Source organism: Rhipicephalus sanguineus, chromosome 2 (assembly GCF_013339695.2).
Source record: "Rhipicephalus sanguineus isolate Rsan-2018 chromosome 2, BIME_Rsan_1.4, whole genome shotgun sequence".
Lineage (NCBI taxonomy): Eukaryota > Metazoa > Arthropoda > Arachnida > Ixodida > Ixodidae > Rhipicephalus > Rhipicephalus sanguineus.
The window spans coordinates 74,551,579-74,567,806 of NC_051177.1; the positions used below are offsets into that span (position 1 = coordinate 74,551,579).

The following is a 16,228-nucleotide window of genomic DNA, read 5'->3' on the forward strand; positions in this document are numbered from 1 at the left end:
GCTCAAGCTGACGATCTCCCCGCTTCTTCGCATCTATACATGGTTCCCTTTAGCGAGAGATGGTGTAATCTTTTTTGCTGATCATAACGCCAGGATTGTGAATGTGAGTTTTTTGTGCGCTCGTATAGTGGGATATGTATTCTTGCTCGTCTTTAGGCGAATGACATCATGCCCATTAGGTTCAATTCGGGTGCTCGTTAGTACGTGAATTGTAGGGCAGTAATGAGGACCGACAAAAGTGCAAACCATAACATAGTTCCTTTTTGCATTCCTGTGTTTATCAGTGCTGCTGGTTTCGAGAGAAATCTTGGCGTTATGTGGACGCGATTGTTTCCTGTAATGTACGAGATAACACACTGGCTTCGCCTAGCTTATGTTCCCAAGACGCGACGCAGGCTTGAAAGCCGTAATGCGCTAAAATGAGCCGAACTAAGGCGGAATGAACTTGTTTTGAACTAAAACTTCGTTCTAAGTCTTGTCACGAGAAGACACTATCCGCGCGGCTTGGAGAGCAAGCGTGACGCCATCTCTCGGAGGCGCACCATCATAGACATCCCGTCTCAGCGTGAAAAAAGGACGATCAAGAGTATTGTATGCTGTATCTGCGTTTCAAACGTCGCTATTAGAAATCGCAAATAAAACTAGCGTATTATAAGAGTTAGGATCAGTGATGTTATGAACGAACATTAAGGAAAAATTACGACTGCTTCGCACTAGTGGTGGCATGCCTGAAGGAAGAGCGCATCTGGGTTGCCCTCCTTGTTTCTGTTTATTCTTTTCTTTCGGTTCTTTCTTTCTGTGTCTCTCTACTTCTTGTGTCTCTTTTTTGTATAGGTTTTTTCTATTTCTTTCTTTGTCTCTCTTTTTATTTATTTCTCTTCGTTACTCTGAAGGTCACTTGAATGCCGCCTACATAGAAGCTAAAAGCATTTCACTGTTAAAAAACGAAAACTGAGCGACGCCTCATGACATAGAAGTGGCAGTGTGGATATTAAACAACGTGTATGGAAAGTTTTGCTCTCACCATCCAAGTACTTCAGTAGACTACAGCGTTTTGTTATAGATGAATGGATGGATGCTCTGAGCGTTCCAGAGTGTTAGAATGCGAATACATGACCGAACACTATTGTGCAAATTTCAACTCTCTTTTCTTTACGCTCGTACAAACATAACTGCGACAGCCTATGTGTCACCAAAGTTAAACGTATGATGTACAGGTTTTCGAACTCATTTCCCTCACAGTGCACAAATGTTTTTGCAGGTGGTGCAATCAAACTGATGTCTGAAGCACACAGTAGCTGACAACTGCATTGAAACTACCATTAGTTTTGACTATGAAGGCTCTATTGCGCTTTTCATTTTTAAGTATCGCCTTGCAGTAAGTATTTAGCCGAAGATTTTTCATGAAAAAACACAGAAGTTTCGTTTTATATACTATGATAATCTGTTTTTCATTGGCGCATAGCTTCATATCAAAAAAGAAATCGGCATATCCCACGCATTGGGAGAATTGGTTCCTATGTGGGCATCGGGGGGTTTGTGTGATGCGAGGTGGATCGATGTGTTTTTTGTAAATGGAGTAGCTACGCACATATAGTGCGCTTACCAAGCACGTTGACTTCACTGGCGTTGAACGTATGACTTATGGCCTGACACTCATATTAGAGCACAAACGTCAGTTTTATTGTAACGAAATGCAGGCTACGGTGTGGTGATATGAACATCAAACGTGCCATTCGTTGGAGTATTCTTCCGGGGACATGCAACATTTGAATACAGCTTACTGAGTCATGGGAGTTGATATATAATGTTTATACTGCCTTGTTAAGCGACTTTATTAGCTTCAAATGCTCCAGAGTTACTAAACGAGTCTTTTATATTATAACTTAAATTCACAGTATTTTCATCAATCCGGTTCGTCAACTGCAGTTCGCCGCAGTGAAGAACTTTTCAAATGCACTAAATTTTACATTAGTAGTACAGTGTCTCCTTAGTGAAGCCAACAGGCATAGAATCTCAAACAATAAAGAAAAATGTTCATTACTTGTACCTCCGCAAAAACATACCGTGTAGACATAGAGAGGCTAGGACTACAAGTAACTTCTATTGAGGAAGGAGGCTAGTTGCAAACCAACTTAGATGCTCTTGTGTTAATATATGATAAATTATTCTTGGCCGGCCAATCGTATTAACGCTTTCCACTCATATAGGTTCTAAAAATCCAATGAAGTGTGATAAGAATTAGTCTCCCGTCAATATAATTTCTTTCCTGCACGAGGATGTTACGGAACCTAGAACACTGCAATTCTGAACACCTGCTGGAAAATATTCTTTGACCTATGAAAAGAGAAGGCTTCCCGGAAGACAGTCATCTGAATCTCAAAAGTAACTGACTGAATGCATTACTCGATACATAATTTTACCCCAATGAAGAGTTTTTGAAGTAATAAATACTGCTAAGCAACCACGACGAGAGGTCTAGTCTAAACGAACCATGGGGTAATCTTCAAGATGAAACTATATTCTTTTTTTGGTCCAGTGTGGGCTCTGCTATTATAGCAGGGTAATGAACTTTACATTTATATTCCTACGATCCAGAAAGCTATATTGAAGCATTGCTCGACCTCGGGTGAGTATATTAACGAATGTTACGTATGATTTTCACCTGATTGCAGCACTCAGTGTGCTTAGTTCAACAATACTAACGTATGTACTTTAACGTTAGGGCTAACTTTACTCCGCACCATAAGTTACCCTTTAAACGCCATTGTTGTCGACGTGCCTAGTAAGCCCACGATGTGCGCAGAGCTACTACACATACCAAAACATGTTGACCACCTTGTAACGCTTGGCTCAATGCCCTAAAATTCAGCATAGAAGTACTTGCTGACTGCTTCGCACAAAACGATTCCGACAACGCGTGGGATCTGCGGAATGTTTTTCTCTTCTTTCATTTTAAATTCTCAAGCTACAGCTCTCATGCCGTGTCCACCATATTGTTGCTCATCCTAGAATAGACCGGTTGCTCTGTTTTCAATATTCCGCAGTAACTTTAGGATGCACCGTGGCAGTACCCTTGCAAGTTGTTTCCTCCTTTAGGTACAATATGTCGTTTCATTGCGACAGGCTCGGTAGCTAGCAAGTTTGTTTAAATGCAAAGATCCGTAGCTCAGCCTCGTTCTATTGAATTTCTGATATCAGATGATCACATTAACCATTAATACTTGCTTCCCTCAAACATGATCAGTAGCTCAACACGAAAACCGTTACGCAGCAATACAAGAATGTGCCACCTGCGCATTCTGCGCATTCATGTTTGAGTCGACAAACGGTGAAATATGACTGAGCAAATGTACATTATATCTATGCTGACATCAGCAAGGTGTGTTTCTTCTTTTTTCAAGCGTTCGTCATGGTCTGGAATGGTCCAGCGAAAAGACCATACTGCGATTGCCGACACATACGGGGTGTGAAAATTTCCAGTGCCGGAATATTACTTTTGTGTAGAATGCTGCAGGTCTGTTTTACATATTGCCGAAGATAGGGCCTTCGCTCTACCCTTGCAAGATGATTGAACTAGCACTTCGTAAAAACTGTCCCGTCTTACCTTTTTTTTTTACATTGCTGGTACACTGCATTCAATTTGTTTAGGTATACTCTCATTTCACTCGTGTGGGTGTGCAGCCCAGTCAGTAAGACACTCACCCTCTCATTGTTCACCCCAAGTTTCTATACCGTCAGTGAAAATTCATTTTGTAGATTAACTTTACACAGCTTACTCATCGAGTCGGCGTCCGAATGCTTCATCATGTAAAATCGCCCACTCTGCCCTAAACTTAAAAAGCTGTTTTTTTTTTTTGCTAATCCGAACCGTGCATGCACAATGCATAAGGGAGTTCATTGCTATATCTATTACAAGAACACTCTTCGCTGGTTTATTCATTGCCATCACCCCGTCATGTTCAGTATAAATGACAAATCTATAACATTGCCCGGCGCCTCGTATGCTGTACGCGCGAGCTATGAATGCGCGAAGGATGCCTGATATAACATCGACCAGCGTGCGAGGCCTGCACTCGATTGCTCTACAAGCAGAGAGAAAACGAACCGGCCTTCTTTCGTCGCGCGAACGGGCGTCAGTGGGGGAGTGTGGAAGCTGCGTCGCTCAAGGATCAACTCGAGGACCGACATCAGGAGACGGTTCGTAAACTTGCTGTGCTAACGCGTTTAGAGGACTGACAGCTTGAAAACCGCTTGGTTACCTGCAGCGGCCGTACTCCCTTAAACCAGCTCTGTCTTCAGTTGCGCGAGATTGGATCCACAAGTGTTAGCTGCTAGTCACATCGAACAACCTCCCAAATATCACTATCGAATTCATAGCTTCGCCCTTGCCGGAAAACTGCGATTTTTATTCGAATTCTCATCTGATAAGAAAATGAATTGTTAGCACTTCTATTCAAGAAATTCTTTTGTTATAGGAACCTGTGGTCTGGAAATTTCCCCGGGATGAATGTTTACGCCAGTAATTGCGAGGTAAGTTGATGTAGAAGCGACAAGGGAATTATGGTTCATCTTTTTATGGAGAAATCTGGACGAAAAACATGCTGGGAACCACAGAACACATTAGTCAGCCTCTTACTGCCGTCATGATTACCGCAACTGCCAATTCGGCAAGTAGTTCAACTTCACGTCTGGTATGAGTGCATGAGGCTCGAGTGCCTTGTGCCGTTATATTTTGCGCTATTTTGTGCGTCTTTTTCGTCCGCTGCTGCCGAAGACTCCAGCTGTTTTAAATTCCCGAACTAGTTAGTGGTGGCGTATTTCGAGCTTTTCTGGTGTATTGCGAATACCGAAATTTGCTAAGAAAAAAAAACATATATTTCAAATGTTCCAATAAACGTTCTCAAATGTTCTACTGTGTCTTCGTGTGCGTGCGTTGTTTGAAGATAAAGCTGTACCAACTATCCCAAATCGCTACGCTTTTCGATTACGCTCCGTCACATGTCACAGCTTGCTCATGCGCATACTACGCAGCATGAGAAAAGGTAAAAAAGTTCCAGAGCTGCGCAGTACGGTAACAGCTTAAGATGGAATAGAGGCCTTTTTAGAGCCACCTGTAAACTCGCGTTTAGGCCTACTCCTTAAAGGGATGGAAGCGGCCCGCACTCCTACAAGTGCAGATTATTTAGGGATAATTTTTTAATTGAAGTACCCACGACTCATCTGCCAGGCAATATGTACACTAACATTGCTGCACACTTTGTGTATATTGTGCCCAATCATGGTTAGGCGTTAAGGCTAAGCCCTTTGGAATAGAGTGCCGGCTTTAAATCACCCACTCCTTATGAATTCAGACTGTGTGAGGCCTAGTGAGATTCTGCACTTCTATTAAGCAATGTTTCGAGAACCGCTAATTCTAGGGCTCATCTGACGTGGCGCCATTATTAGATATTTTTAACACGAAAGTGTTTTATGCCGGGGTCCACCACGGCTCCACTGACGCATTTCCGTCACGGATATGACGTTGTGAATAACAAATACTAACTAATAACATATAGAAAAGAAAAAAACTGGAAGAAGATGTTCTGTCACCGGGAGTCGAACTTGCGACCCCTCGATCCCCAGCGCCTATCGCGAAACGACTCCGCCACAGACGGCACCATCTTCGTAATACTAACGGCGTGCTATTTATATACACCATTTGCCGGTGGCGGTACTCCGAGATCGGGGTATCAGGGTGTTTTTGTTATCACTAGCGAGATGGCGCGACCAGCTCGAAGAGCGCGCTTAAAAGATCGACGCCCCGCGCGACGCTATGAGTGCGCGCCTCTACAGGGCGTGGTCGCTCGTGCGCGCGCTTCTCTCTTGATCGCGGTGGTTTGTACGTCTTGGGCCCTCGTCGCAAGTTTGCTTTGAGGGCGCCAAGGTCACTTCGCTGAACGGCCGCTTTTGCGAAAGAGCGCGCTGCTCAGACAAAAATAAGTTACAACTGTGACAGTTTCGCGCTCATCATGTGTATGTTCGTTCCCTGCGTCCTTTCTGCTTCAGCAGCGCATTGCAAGTTTCGAGCTGCTTGCCGTTCCGTTCTTCGCGTGACATTACTACTTGTTGCTATAGCATTCATTATATCGCCACCGCAGCGAAACAATGCACAACAAACGCTCAACTACGTCTGTGAAGACACTTTTTACTTTCGTGTTATACCGATTCCTATGACAGAGGGATCAGCCATGTTTTTTCTACTCAGTATCAAACACTGGCGTGTCTCTGTCGGTGAGTGGTTGATTACCAGAACTACCATTGTGATCCTTGGTTCAGTTCAAGCTTTAACCCTCCTTTTTGCCTATTTGTCCCGATACCTGCACCAGACGCCAGAGAGAATGACCACGTACAACATAGCTGTTGTACCGACCGCGTTGCAATGTCCTACATTCTGGCGGCGTGCATCGTGCATCGCTTACGTCGGGCTACGCGCCTTCAGAGCAGCCGATGTTTCCTCCGTGGTGCTTGTACCTTCCACACGTACGTCTAACAGTTCTACGACTGCAGAAGAATTCACATTTATGTGATCCAGCGCAAAAAAAATTGAGTCTATTAATCTTGCATGAAACCTTGCATACCCACGTGCACATCTACACCGATGGCTCTACCACGGTGCCCAGTACGAGAAATACCAGCACGAGAAATGACTCTGCGACTCAAGGTATCACATGTCACCGCGTCCACGGCGGTAGAACTTACGGCTCTGTGCAGTGTCCTCAGGTACATCACTTCAGAGACCGAGCAAATGGGCTGTGTTTACCGACTAGAAACTGACATTACAGTGCATGCACTCAATTCTCCGACGCAGATGCCACAAACAGCTTACGTAAGAAATCGCCAAGCTTTATCACCGCACGAAAAAAAAAATTACACCATTTCCCGTTAAAGGGGACCATGAGGCAATGCGAAGCAGGAGCACTTGCACGATCGCGTTCCGTTGGCGTTCGTTGGGCATGCTACCGACCTCGCGTCGTAAAACGCGAAGAGGAACGCTACGCGCGTTTTGTCTTCCCTCTAGCCTGGCCGTTAATTCTCACAGGGCGAGCGGAGAACGCAGTCGACAGGCGCGCGAGAAGGGGGCAGTGTAGGAGAGGAGAGAGAGGGGGAAGGGACGCGCATGCGCTGGCGCTCATCGCGGCGTTGCGCGGGAGAGAATTTCGGCATGTCTAGACCGCGTTTCAGAGGAAGAGTGGAGCGCGGGAGGGAGAGGGGAAGGGAGTGGGAAAGTGGAGAGGGGGAAGTGGGCGGGGAGAGGAGACGGTGAGTGGAGAGGAGGAGTGTGGAGAGGGTATGCGCATGCGCAGTAAGGGTGGTCACGCCGCACAACACAACCACCGGTTTGAACTCCGCTATAAGATGTTTCGCATCTACAAAAGCCTACGAGGCTCATTTTCAGTAGCTACCTCGTCATAGCGGGAGATTGTGGGTCTTTGAAACGTTTACCAACTCATTAGGCTGTCGCACTGGTAACGGGGTATTCTTTTCGCCCTTGCGCGTCCGCGCTTCGGGAATGACACTGCCCTGAGGTTTCAAACAAGTTGTACGCTGTTGAGTTATCAAGCATCACGGTCTTGCTGGCGTAATACATCCAGCTTGCGGGAAGTCGCACAGCACGCTCCTCTGGAGTCTTCTGGGCACGAGGCGCCCAGGTCTTTTTTGCCACCATTGTTGAACTCGCTTGGCGACGACCTCGGGGTTGGTCCACTCGGCCTTGGCCTTGCGCTGGTTGCACCGCTGCTCCATGATCATCGCTTCGACCTCGGCGTCCAGATCTCCAGATGGGCCTCTCTACTATAATGTTCCGTTCGCCATTACAATAATTCAATATGTATCCATACGTTTCTTGCGGACATATAACACAAGTACATAGAAGTTATAATTAAAAACATATGGAATCCGTACGAAAACATGGAAATAATGCAATGAAAAATGGAACGCTTGAGTATGATGGCACGTCCATAGCACACACACGATCTGCAACGGCTGGCAAAGGGATCGACAGTGTCTCAGGATAAAAGCCAATGTGTTTCTCTTCGTTTCCTTCCAAGATGTCCTGGTGGTGGCCATCCTGCCAAAGGCGTTGGCTCGCTATCCCTTGATGATAAATATGCATTATGACTGAGCACCTTTGTAATGGCTGGTAAGCTTTTAACCCTCCCGTCGCGCAATTAACATGACGTTACGCCTATTCTTATTCTGCCTTTCTGCAACGCGATGTTATATGTCCATAACGCTATATCAATACACCAGTATCACACGTCAACACGCCGTGAATGCTCGTTCTATATGGTGCTCCTGCAAGCTTTGTTTTCCGTAGCAGGTTCATGTACTGGCGTGGCTCTGAGGTAAATACTTCATCGCCACGCAGAATTGTGGGTTTGAGGGCCTGGTCGAGTAATTCCATAGTCTTTTTATGGCGCTTGCATCTAGCGATATTTGCGGCCCTTGACAAGCGACTCGGTTCGCTTCTTGTAAACCGGAAGTTGAAATGCATGATTGTGCGTCGATCAGAAGCCAAAATAATATTAAAAGAGAGGTAATGGTTCACGTTACGAGTTGTACACGTATAATATCAGCGCATACAAATACTTAAAGTAAGGGCAAGTTAACTGCCAAGATAATTAATGAATATCAATTGAGTGGCTTGGCAGAGCAGACCCGACCACGCGCTTCTTTACATGCGCCTCTGCAATCGCTTCTGCAGAACGGAGGAGCGCTTTCTCAACTCATTGCGGTGGCCACGTGCATGAAAGGACACGCTTGAAGACACTCTTACCACCCGGACAACTAATAAAAGTCAATTCAATGATCATAGATGCGCATCGAAATTTCAGAAGCAAACATATTTATCAGCCCTGTGTGAAAACAGGAAAGTTTTGTGGGTACGTAGCCAGTCTCTGCCTCAGCCTCCCCCTCGCTCCTCAGCGCGCCGTGATCGTGGTACCGCGATCTTCGTGTGGCGCGCCCGTAGCTGCGTACCAGCCTCCTCCACGTGTCTGTAGTGGCTTTCTAGCCACTATAGGGCGGTGGCGATCGCTTGGCGCCTTCCTCGCCCTCCTCCGCGCACAAAACGATAGGGACTAGTGCCATTCAACGCATATAAAGAGGTCATGAACCACTTTTCCAAGTAATCTTGGACTGACCTCAATATCGCAGTTTGTTGCCTCACCAATCGATTGCCGCAAACATTTCTCGAAACCGTCGAAAACGAGTCGAGGTACTGAGATTTGTCGCACACTTTATTTTCTTTTTCGGTGAAAGCCCTCAGGTGCCTTTTCAAGCAGAAAAATAGACCGTCGGCGTCAACACGAGTGATGCAAAAATCATCATCACGTGATGACGCCACCATAGGACGTCATAATGACGTTGCAGATGGCAATAACTGTGACGTCATCATGATGGCACTATGACGTCACGCACTGTGACATGAAATGATGAACTCATCACATGGCACCGTCGCTTGGTGAAAGTTTGCCTGATCACGGAGGCAGTGCCGAACCAGGTGAGGCGCACAAAGTTCGCAATGCCTCCGATCCTGGAGGCTTTTCTAAAGTAAGTTAGGAGCAGAAAGCTTTCGGAGGGGCGCGGAGGAAGATCATTGCATCAACTGAGATGAAGAAGATGGCTTCTGCCTTCGAATACTTTTAGGCGAACGCCTAAGCGACCCTGTAAGATTTCACTTCTCTCGTCACAGGTGCACTGGAAGATGCACAAGGAGGGATGGCACAAAGAAAGTTGCGCCAGCGCGCTTTATGACCTTGAGCGCCTGACGGGAAACATGATCACTTTCTCCAGGTGTGATTCACGTGGGCGTTAGTGTGGCTATGTAATATTAGCAGACTGGAGAGAGGGGGCGGAACAAATTTTACTCTGACCAGGTGGCGTTGGAGGAGCCGGGCTGGACAGAATATGGTGCGTCTGATCTTACCGCCTTTCTTGATTTTCTCGCCTATTGGAGAGTATCACGCCATTTGTTGTTTGACGTGAAACAGCAGGCGCCAGCTTCCCTAAAGAAAGTGAGCACAAGCCTCTGTATGAAAAGAGAGCGCCGAAAAAAATGGGCCACTTCATGCTGCGCTAGTCATTGCTCGGCACGACTGCAAGATTTGGAATAGCAGTGTCTGCTTTCCGCAAGATGTTTTTTCTCAAAGCACGACGGATTGTTCATAGCGCCGTTAGGTGAAATTAAAGGGCCCCTAAATTTTTAAGCGAAACGTTGAGGAGTCAGATATCGGTGGTGGCGGCAGCACAGTTTACGAAGAAGCCGGCACGGGCGAGTGTACAGAAATGCAGGTGTACACGAACGATGCCCTCGAAGGTTCGCTGGCCACTCAGGTATTTGAGTATGTGATTTTCCAACAATTGAAGGGCTCCTATGAAGGGCTGTAAGAGAAAAGGCTCATATTGTTTTTACCATGACGTTGTTTTTGGTGCGAAGACGCACTCCACGACTCCGATTTGACAGATGGGACAAGGACGTTTGCGCGTAGGAATTATGAGCGAACGCGAGATACCAGACACACAGTCAACTCGGTAACTTCCTTGACTTCCACTACTTAGAGTCGTAGGCTGTGCACACTTTCTGTTTCTACAGCGCTGTTTCGTGTTCTCATGTTCCTTCTCGTGCCCCTATTTCGTGGCGCGCTATATCAAGGTTACTTAGGCTGTATAGTTGGCCTAGAAACGTGCGGTGTGGTGGCGGTGGCCAGCGTTGCCATACATTTCGGCATTTCGGCGTATTTGCGCAACGTGGCGGAGGACTGCAGCATAGGTCGAGGCTGCGGCATTGCTGGCTCAGGAACACACAATGACTATTAGATTTGCTCACGTACAATTTCACTGAACCACGTCATTTGAGGCTGCGAGGTTGGTGGCAGCTTTTACTAGGCTTCTGGCGTAATAGCGCGGGTTGTATTGCGCAGGTGCTTGCGCGGGGTTGTATTCCACAGTCCTTAGACTCCTGAGCTGTCAGGAATGAAGCGACGATTTTTTTCACCTTCCTCCGAATTGTCCTCGCCTAGAGACATATTATTGCATAGTGTTCGGTGGGTTTCGCATCAGCTTAGCGAAGCGCGCCTGCTTTACTCGCATCATGAACCGAACTTCCATTTCAGCCAGGTCACGGTTGGCGTGGCGGAAATGTCAGGGCAAAGTTTTTATTTGGGAGCTTGACGCGTGTTTCCAGCGGAATTTCGCCCCTCTCTTTGCGTACGATGCTCGTGAAGGCGGCCCAATATGTGATGTGAAAATGTCGATTGCTGTCAGGGTTGACTCTTCCTTATCTGCCAGAGCAAAAGAGGCATGGCGCAGCTTGTCTTCACTGTTGCCATTGCTGAACGCGGCAAACCTGTCTCATTCATCGCGCTACCCTTTCGAGTCTGTAAGTGGTGATTCGTGGGAGGTTTGCCTGCTCATCGAGATGCTGAAACAGGGTAGGCTAGACCACCAGCTTATGAAATGGAGTATTGCGGCGTGCACTCCAGGCCGACCCCTGCTCCTATCTCTACAATAAATATTACCTTAACATCGTAGGGCAAAGGCTGCTTCGAAATGGCCTGTACGCCATGATTTACGATATTGAGATATGGGGAAGCATCTTCACCACGTCCAAAAAGCAGAACGCACACCTACGCAGCTGCATCCTGGACTGGTTTCGAAGGGGCTCTGCATTCTGGCTGTAATCCTGGCTGCCTGTGGCTGCTTTGATGGTCCAATATGGCATAGATGTACGCTTCCCGGTGTTGGGCGTAGATCAGATTTGGGGGCGCCTGATACATGAAGAAACAAGCAAACAAACACGCGCATATATTGTAAAGAAGAGATACAACGAGATACAACGCCCGCACGCTGGGCCAGCTGTTATATTCTGACTTTGTCTTTCTCTGCCCTCGCCCTAGCCAATCGCGCGCCCGAGCCCCTATACCGCTCTTCGTCGTAACACTCAGCCATGACTGCGAGATCCCGGGGCTGCCGACAATGTCTCTGGTCGCCGGTGCTGGCTGTGTCGCTGTGCTCGGTCGCTACAACGTTGGGGCTTGGCTTGGTGCTTTGCCAATGACTCCTCTGGTGGCTCTCACTGACTACACCTTGTTGGTATGCCAAGGCGACGCGGCGATTTGGTTCGCGGATCTGCCAGAATTGTAAGTGGAGGACGAGACTGGCTGCAGGGCGGTGGTCAGTCTGGGCCACGCAGGGAGATTTTGTGGACAGCTGCCAAACACATCTGGTGGCGGGCGTCGGCTGTGTTGAGGAGTAAGCCTCGTACGCGGCACGCCCGGCGAAGGTTGCCGGAACAGCATCCGAGAAGGCACACCGGATGCCTTGGCTGGAGGTTCTAGCGCAGACTCCTTTGGGAAAGAAGTTGGTACGTCAAGGGCCTGTGGGATTAGCGACAGGGCAACTTTCTTCGAAGTAGCAGGAGCGGCTCTGGGGCGTCGGCGAGCGCAGTGATGTGCGCCATGGGCTCTTCCGGTATCTTCGCGAACGGCGGGAAAGGCACAAGAGATACTGGTACCTGCAAGAAGGTGGTCCTCATTCCCGGTAACGTAATGAAATTCGAGATACTTGGCGGGAAACTTTGCTCGCGGCTTCTGTCTGCCGGGCGGCCTTCTGTGCAGGAATTGCAGGCCACACATGACAAGTTGGTTTGTGCCCCTCAGAATCTCAATGTGTGCAGGGCAAAGCTGCACCGTCGCAGCTGTCCGTGGAGGGGCTGCCGGGCACAAATGAACCTGGTGCAGCTCACGAGCTAGATCGAAGAGAGCTGGCTGGATATTGCAGGACAAAGCTGACCCGTCGAAGTGGTTGACATATCGAGACCCGTCTGTCGCGCAACGGTGATCGCGCCATGCGGAACTTGCTCGAAAACATCAATGAGCATACCACTGCATTCCATCCAGGAACGTTGCTACACCCCTTCGTACGTATGCGAATGGTGGCATAGGTGCTCCAGGCAGTATACCCTTACAAAATATCTGGTAACATTAAGTTCACAGTCTAAAGACAATTGTTACTAGAACCTACCAACGATCAAAAGAATGTCTGCAAACTGTCTTTATACGTCTGTACCAACGATCTATCAACACTCTCGCTGCAATTGGCGCACTACGCTTTTAGATGCGAATGATCTTATGGCGGAGTTCAATGCGGTAATGGTGTGCGGCGTGACCACCCTTACTGCGCATGCGCAGACCCCCTCTACACTCCTCCTCTCCGCTCCCCTCCTCGTTTAGATAAAAGCAGAGTCCTTCCTTCAATGCGTTCCTGGTCACGAAACTCCGCCCACAGTTTCATACAGGGACAGAGGCGGCCGCTAGGGTCGCCGCGGTCAACGCGGGGGCATTCGTGCGCGCGTTCTGCGCTCGGCTGAATGCTGTGCCAATTTCAGGCAATCGTTTAGCCTGCACCCAAACCGCAATATTTGAACTACCACTTCATACTTCACCTGACATACGATGTGTTAGTCGCATACGCGTGTAAGAAAAACTTACTTTGGAGTTTTTTATAAACAATATCCAGGCTGCGTTGGATACAGTCGTGCCGACGCAGCAATATTCGCTGTATATGTTGTTCCAGCGAGGTTCCTTACCTCAGGCAGTGGAGAACGAGAGTATTTATTCAGGCATGGGATATTTACCTAGAATTTACCCCCCCCACTCGCAAACTGAAGTCTCGTAGCGGGAGTTGAGCCAGCGCCGCTCGCACTATTTACAATCAGGCCGTCTATGTCGCGGGAGTTTAACACGGCCGCATTACAAAAAAGAAAAGCTCTACATTCCTGTGTTTACAGTTTAGAAAAGCTAACTTCACTCCGCTGCAGCCTATCTCACAGAGCTTCGGCAACACTTGAAATCGGGAGTGACGAAGCTTCCGCGCGGTATAATGTCCGTGTGCCGCGTGAACACCAGCTGATCTCTAGGACCTAATCTAGCCCTAACTTCGAGTTTGTAACCATGTTTTGTCCATTTTCTGCGAGTAACTTTGACAATTTCTAGTTACGTGGACAACGCGCGAGAGAAAGTGTGTCGCACTTTACATTGTGCAGCGTCGCAAAGGCACTCGCGTATTTCTAATTTTCGCGCTCGTGGCACCTTCACAAATCACAACGTGCGTTACTTCGACTGCTTAGATGGACTACGTCTGCACCGCATTATTCAATGATTTTCTTCATCAAGACTGCACAGGGGAGACTTGAATAACTGTAACGAAACCGCGTTTCGCTATTCTCGAGAAAATAAGCACATGTGTTCACAAGCAGAGCTCTGTTGCGCTTTCGAGTTATTCGGAACGCAGAAAACGTAACACGGGGCGAAATAACCAAAAGCGTGTCAATGGTGAGGAAACACGACTGCCGTTTGCGTCCATACTTCACTATAATTGCTTATTTCAATGGACATATTTGAGAACATCACACTGTCGAGACACTAATTTACAGTAAACAAAGCAAGAATGCTACGCGTGAAAGAGAAACACAGAAAAACATTTATCGTAAAAATACCTCAAAAAACAGAAACCTACGAGCGACAGTTTCCTAGCGTAGGGAAACTCTATGCACGGCCAGTACATTGAGGGAGCAAGCTAATGCAAAAAACAAGGAAAACTCTGAAGCGCAACATAAAAATTAAAAAAAAAACAGCTTAGTTGACATTCAGTCAATCAAAATTTAAAAAATGCACTTTTTTTAACAGCGGCAAACAAACAATGCAAGTCACTTAATAGTCTGGAAAGAACGTAAAAACTATTCTAAAAAGACAGCGCGTGCAAACACAGACACAAGAAAGAAGTCACGATTCTTTTTAGAACGAATACTAACCAACTAGCTCAGCTCTCCGTTATTCTAAAAAAACCTAGCTAGCAGCGAAAGAAACAGCGCCGGCCCGCAACTATGCCTTCTCGCGTTGCAAAGACACAATTTTTTCCATTCACTATGAAGTCACCCGTTCGAATAATGTCGGTGGCGTCAAAATGTTTCTCCCACATCCTAACGTGTTTAGAATCGAAGGTAAATGCGCCGGCTTCCTGTCGCGGTATTGCACGTTTCTATTCATCCCTCTCATTGCCGTCCCTCGGCAAACTAAACAACGGCACCTTTCCGCTCGTACTTCTCTAGCCGGAGCAACAACCCGGTACGCAGCAAGTCTTCGGCGTCGTCACTCACGTACACCATGCGTGTCCTTGCACACATTTCTCACTCCTGTCAGTCACACAAATTAAGAAACAACGAGGAAAACTGAACGCCGACGCCGCCGGATTCCTCGGGCCCCCAGCTATCCCTACGCAGCGAACAGGGGCGTAGCCAAGGGGGGGGGTTGGGGGGGTTCAAACCCCCCCGAAATTTTTCAGTTTTGCTTGCGTATATAGGCACGCACACATACAAACGCACACACGAACATATATAAAGTATGGTTGAACCCCCCCCCCGAAAAAAATTTCTGGCTACGCCCCTGGCAGCGAAGCTCTCTTCATTGCCCCCTGCCAAGCCCCCCGCGCGCTCCTAGCGCCGCCGCGCTGCCGCTCCGGCGACATAGCAAGCTCTCCCCATACAGTTACGGAGGAGTTTCGTGACCAGAAAAGCATTGAAGGATTCTCATAAAAGTCTCGCGTTAGGTCGTACACTCGCTCAGACACTGCGCCGGCTGCGCCGGTGTCATGAGTTCCAACGACTAGTCGGCGCCAGTTGCAGTAATACCTTAACGCCTGCCGAGATCAAGGAGCAGCGGGTGGAGCAGCGAAAGGCTCGACGCGCCGAAGCGTAACGTAAACGTCGGCAAGCGGACCCCGAGCTCCGGGCTAGGGAAGCCCAGCGCAAACGGCAACGTCCGCGCGAAACTGCTACGGATGAAACGCGAGCTCGACATGCCGAAACGCTGCTTCGCATCGCCTCATGGTCCGCTTTAGCGGGAGATCGTGTAATTTTTTTTGTTTCCTTTCTGCATTTTTTATTTATGAGCCTATTTTTTCATTTATTTATTTATTTATTTATTTATTTATTTTTGCCCGTATCTACGGCACCTCCTCCACTCCCCGAAACGGCGCTTGTTTCCCCACTCTCTTCTTTCCTTGCTCAAGCGAATGAGCCGAGAAGAACTGTTTGACACACGATACGTCACCACTGCGAACCTGACTGATTCATTACCTTCTCTTTTCCTTTCCTTCAAAAAAATTACACCATCTCCCGCTAAAGGGG

General features: G+C 47.7%; 1 long non-coding RNA gene across 1 annotated transcript in view; it reads left to right on the plus strand.

The window, feature by feature from the left end:
- The first annotated feature begins 1,253 nt into the window (after nucleotides 1-1,253).
- Nucleotides 1,254-16,228, plus strand: part of LOC119383180 (uncharacterized) — a 28,689-nt gene continuing 13,714 nt past the window's right edge. Inside the window, exons 1-2 of the long non-coding RNA XR_005181618.2 lie at nucleotides 1,254-1,378; nucleotides 4,479-4,533. This is a non-coding gene — a long non-coding RNA (uncharacterized LOC119383180). The remainder of the gene's footprint in view (nucleotides 1,379-4,478; nucleotides 4,534-16,228) is intronic.